Below are 5,748 nucleotides of genomic sequence, written 5' to 3'. Positions count from 1 at the left end.
GAATAATTTGTATTCTGCTGCTGTTACTTGGTGACATGAAACATTAACAGGCAGGGAGAAGAGCTGTGTGTGAATCGTTGCTACTTCTGCATTCGCCGTAATCATTTCTTGTTTACTAATTATATATGGACTAATTTGCATTACAGAAGCAGAAAAATAGCATGACAGACTGTATCTTTTATTCCATTTACAGATCATGAACTGAAGTTTAGAAAAGATGAGAAACTTAGAGAAGACCATATAGTTGACAGGTAGCCAAGGTGGTTTTGGAAGCAGTAATGAGTTGTTTACTAAAGACTCATGCTTTCTTCGCTTTCGTAGAATGGAGCTGTTGTTGGGAAGTGGCTACCTCTCCAGCAACTGTATATACCAGGTACCTTTGCTTCTAGAAATTAGTCATGTGCCTAAATTCTAATAGAATGTGGAAAAGTAATGCACATCTGCGCCTAAACTGATCTTAAACACTTCTTCATAATTGTCTGTTCCCTCTTTCTTTCACAATTCACCTCCTGCAGAGAAAGAAGTCCAAGGACCTAGAGGAGGATGAGAGCCATAGGAGAGATAATAGGGGTACTGGGTCCCTGAATGACCACAGGGCAAGCTGCCCAACCAGGAACGTTAGACCATTATGTGAGTGAGAAATAAGCATTATTGTTGTAAAACCTCTGCTATATGTAATAGCAGCTAATGTTCTCTGTTAAAAAAAAACTTCTCCTAGCAACATATATACACATCAGAATTTCCCATTTTAACCACATTTGAGAGTACAATTCAATTGTATTAATTGCACTTAGCATATTGTGCTGCCATCACCAACATCCATTAGCCCAATTTTTTTCATCACCTCAAACAGAAATTCTGCATCATTAAGCAATAAGTAGCTCTCCCCTATCCTGTCCCAGCCCCTAGTAATATATAATTTATTATCTATCTGTTTAAAATTTGCTTCTTTAGGTATTCTATATAAGCGAGATGATACAATATTTGTTCTTTTGTGTCTCACTTGACTCAACCTGATGTCTTCAATGTTCATCCATGTTGTTGCACGTATCAGACTTCATTCCTTTTTATGACTGTATAATATTCTGCTATAGGCATACACCACATTTTTTCTGGCATTCATCTGTTGATGGACACTTGGGTTGTTTTCACATTTTGGCCATTGTGAATAATAGTGATATGGACATTGGTGTCTAATGTTAGTTTAACTGATACACTGGTATTGATACTTGAAGCAACTGAGTCAGCCTGACTCAAAGATTCATACTTTTAGCTACAATTCTATACTGTATCCAACAATAAAAATCCCAAGTAAATATTTATGGAAAAAATAATTATCTGAATCATTTAGTGTGATGTAGGTTCTGGCGTCAACTTAACCAAGTAATGATGTCCAGTTGTCTGGTTAGGCAAGCACTTGCCTGACTGTTACTGCAAAGATATTTCATGGCTGGGTGATAAACCACAAGATTGGTGTATTAAATCATCAGTCAGTTGATTGCATCAGTGGCTGATTACATTTCCAATCAACTAAGGCATGACTCCCACTATGAGATAATCCAATCAGTGGAAGACTTTTAAGGAAGGTGAGAGACTCCTTCACTGTTTCTTCAGCCAGTGAGCCTCTTCCATGGAGTTCATTCAGACCCTTCATCAGAGCCACCAGCTTCACAGCCTGCCCTATGGATTAAGGATCTTCCATTCCCACAATTGCTTGAGACACCTTTATAAATCCCATATTTACAGATATCTCTTGTTGGTTCTGTTTCTCTACAGAACCCTAACACACTTTGTCTATAGGATTATGTAGCAACAGGTTTCACATTTAACTTAACTACATTCTTTCTGGAAGCCTGAAAGTGTACATGTCTACACAACAAATGTCTGCCATTCTCTGTATTCTAGGAGTGGGAACTGTGGACCCCTCAGTTTGTCTATGAAAAAGTGACTTCTCCCAAGATCCCTTCTGCTCACAGTTGATCCTATTATAATAGATGCAAGCCTAACTCCTGAACACCAGATTAACACCATCTGCCCCTGCACATCCCGAGTAGAAACCCACTGGAGAGGATGCATGAGAATATCAAATTCCTGCTCTCTTGTCACTCAACCTCTTCATGCAGTCACTCAGGTAATAATTTGTTGGCAATTGAACACATTTCTTGAGTAACACTCCTAAACTACTCTCTACAAACCTGCCATTTCAGATTCCATACCAGGGACTTTTTTTCTCAATAAACTACTCTTAAGAGGTTTCCTTTTGTGGATGTCTCAAATCATTAACTACAACTTCTCTGGCTTTGAGTACATTGCCAGGTCAAAATAAAAGTAAAACCCAAATCTTGATAATAAGAATTACTATTGTGCTGGTTTTTAAAGGATGTATGTACCCTTGATAAACCATGTTTTAATCAAAATCCCATTTCATAAAGGCAGAATAATCCCTATTCAATACTGTATATAATTAGATCATCTCCCTGGAGATGTAACCCAATCAAGAGTGGTTGTTAAACTGGATTAGGGGAGGTGTGTCTCTACCCATTTGGGTGGGTCTTGATTGGTTTACTGGAATCCTATAAAAGAGGAAACATTTTGGAGAATGGAAGATTCAGAGAGAGCAGAGAATGCTGCAGCACCACAAAGCAGAGAATCCATCAGCCGGCGCTTTGGAGATGAAGAAGGAAGGCACCTCCTGGGGAGCTTTCATGAAACAGGAAACCAGGAGAGAAAGTTAGCAGATGATGCTGTGCTCACCATATGCCCTTCCAGCCAATGGAGAAACCGTGATTGTGTTCACCATGTGCCTTCTCAGGTGAGAGAGAAACCCTGAACTTCATTGGCCTTCTTGAGCCAAGGTATCTTTCCCTGGATGCCTTTGATTGGACATTTCTATAGACTTACTTTAACTGGGACATTTTCTTGGCCTTAGAACTGTAAACAAGATTCATTCAATCCCCCTTTTTAAAAGCCATTCCATTTCCAGTATATTGCATTCTGGCAGCTAGCAAACTAGAACAACCATAATATATTATTCCCACACATCAAACTTCCCATGATTTTCTTGTTCATAAAGTTGCATTAAATCTGACATTCTAAAATTCAGAAGCCACACACAGTAGTAGAAAAGGCACCAGACAGGAGTCAAACCTTTTGCAATCCAATTTTGCTTTTGCTCTAAATAGCTGTATGACCTTGGGCATATCACTTAAACTGCACATTCCTTATCCATGAAGCAAGAATATATAAGCTCTCTCTAATAGAAGGTTGTGAGAGATCAAATGCAAGATTCCAGTAAGTCGTAAAGCATACCATTTTGGCCTGAGGCCTACATGAGGGTTAGTATCTTTACGTTGCCATGCCCATCATTGTGGGACACTGCAGATTAGTAAGAATCTAACTAAATAAATGTATGAATTGTGTTGATTGCTTATGAATTCTGTGTTCTAATTTTGAAAAATGTCTGCTTTTTTCTTTTGCTGTGATAGCACAGTATGGTCAGAACCAGTTACATACTCTACAGAGCCCAGTACAAAATAAAAATACAGGACCTCTTGTTAAAAAATTATTAAAAATGTAAAGTGGCAAATGCAGAGCATTAAACTAAGCTCAGCTCTCTCTAAGTGCTGGGCCCATATGAGACTGCACAGGTCACATGCCCATGGAACTGGCCCTGACATAAAACAGACTCTGGAGCTAGATTGCTTGGGTTCAAATCCTGGCTTTCCCGCTTGTTAACCACATGATCTTGTACAAGTTGTTTAATTGCTCTGTGCCCCAGTTTCATTATCTTCTCAAGAATAATTGATTACCCATTTTATAGGGTTATGCAAAATTAATGAATCATTTTCATAACCTGTTTACCATTGAAGTAGAGCACTCACTAGCAGGTAACATTATTTTTTATATTGAACCCTATGAAATAGTTGTTATTATTATTCCACTGGAGAATAGAAACCATATGTGTCTTGTTCATTAATGGGTCCCCAGGGCCTAGCACAGGAGCTGGTACATTTAATTGTATTGAGCCACTGAAAAGTTGAGGTTTATCTGTAATGGCAACTAATATTAACTTTAATACACTGGTACTAGTATTTAAAGCTGTGTCAGACTGACTCAAAAGTCTATTTTTAAGCTACTATGCTATATTGCTTCCAACATTAAACACCCAAAGTAAAAAGGTATAGGGTGGAGGTAGGGCGTTATTTATATAGCAGTAGTTTTCACACTTAACTGTACTCTCCCTGGAAGACTTAGAGTGTACAGATCTACATGATGCATGCCTCCCATTCTTTGTTCTGGGAGTGGACTTATTTGCCTAAGAAAAAGTGACTTCACCCAAGAGTCCTCCTCTTCACAACACCCATTCCCCAACTGGTTAAGTACATGAGTGAATAAATAAATGAATCCTCAATTTATTTATGAGAAAACTGAGGTTTAGAAGGGTTCACTAGCCTGGCCTAAATTCACATACCTAGTAAGTAGTCAAGTCAGGATTTGACATTTGACCACTTAGAGCTTATAACCTTTTCTACTCTATTATATTGCCTCCCAAGCACATTCTTTCCCCACCCCACCCAACCCCCACCCCCAGTTGCTTCTGCAATAGGCAGAGATCTTGATGAACTGTAGCAAAAGCATAATTTAGGGCATGGAGATAGGCTAGTTTCTAGCTTTTCTCTTCCCTACTCTGGTAACATTTTGTTCCATCCAACTATTATCAGGATGGAACCTAGATATTCATTTGGAACATGGTTTTGAAAAAACAAAGAACACTATGTATTGCTTACTCTTGTTTGGAGAGCTCATTTTTTTTTAATTCATTCTGATTGATGCAAATATTTAATCATTTTAAAGTAGCCATCTTAATGAAAATCAAATCATGATTTTGGAAAGACACAATGAGGTGTATGACAATTGCAGTAAAACTTTCCACCAGAAGAAAGATCTGCTTACAGTTCTGTTATATAATGCATGTTCCTGAAAAATGTGACTCTGTTATAGTGAGGGCATCACTCTTAGCTTTGGTTGTAATGTTACCAGCCCTGCATAACAATAGCTACATCAAATTTATAAAGTGGGAATTCTGCTGTAGACATTTCTCACTAGTTTTCCAAACAAAGATAATATGGTAGAAATATAGCCTCCTTTGTCAATTATTATTTTACATGTCAATGGATTAAACTCCCTTATTGAAAGGCAGATATTGGTAGATTGGGAGAAAAACAATGATTCCTTGAAATGCTAAAGAGACTCACTTTAGGTACAAAGACATAAGGTGATTGAAAGTAAAAAGGATGGAAAAAGATATTTCATACAAACAGTTAATCAAAAGAGATTAGAAGTTGTAAACCCTAAAGAATACCCAGAGTTCTAGCTGAGACTCTATATATGTTTCACTCACTAAGTTTATTTTTCAGAAACCTAAAACCTCTAGATGGTTCTTAGGCCAGATAAGCCCTGAAACCCAGAACTACCGGTCTCTCTAAGAGCATCAACCAGTTGCATCCTCCTACTCCATATTGTCAAATCCCTTTTCAAGATGAAGAAGGTCATTGTACAAATATCCCTAAATAGTAAGAGAAGGATCAGAGGAGAAGGAGGAGTCGTAACAGAAAAAAACTAGGATTTAACAAATAAGTATGACTACTGAATCATTACATGGATATTTCTTTTTAGTCTCCAGTGACATCGAGCAGTTAGAAGAAAATACCTGAAATTGTGGAACTGTAATCCATACCATGTTTTGAA

At 37.8% G+C, this 5,748-nt stretch overlaps 1 long non-coding RNA gene across 1 annotated transcript; it reads left to right on the top strand.

Moving 5' to 3' along the window:
- The first annotated feature begins 202 nt into the window (after window positions 1–202).
- On the top strand, window positions 203–2,260 carry LOC143689434 (uncharacterized). The gene is made up of 3 exons (XR_013178785.1): window positions 203–373; window positions 516–630; window positions 1,906–2,260. It is a non-coding gene; the product is annotated as an uncharacterized LOC143689434 (long non-coding RNA).
- Window positions 2,261–5,748: the final 3,488 nt, after the last annotated feature.

This window comes from Tamandua tetradactyla, chromosome 7 (assembly GCF_023851605.1).
Source record: "Tamandua tetradactyla isolate mTamTet1 chromosome 7, mTamTet1.pri, whole genome shotgun sequence".
Classification (NCBI taxonomy): Eukaryota; Metazoa; Chordata; class Mammalia; order Pilosa; family Myrmecophagidae; genus Tamandua; species Tamandua tetradactyla.
Note: the sequence above shows the minus strand (reverse complement) of the source record. Positions and strands in the feature narration are given on the sequence as shown.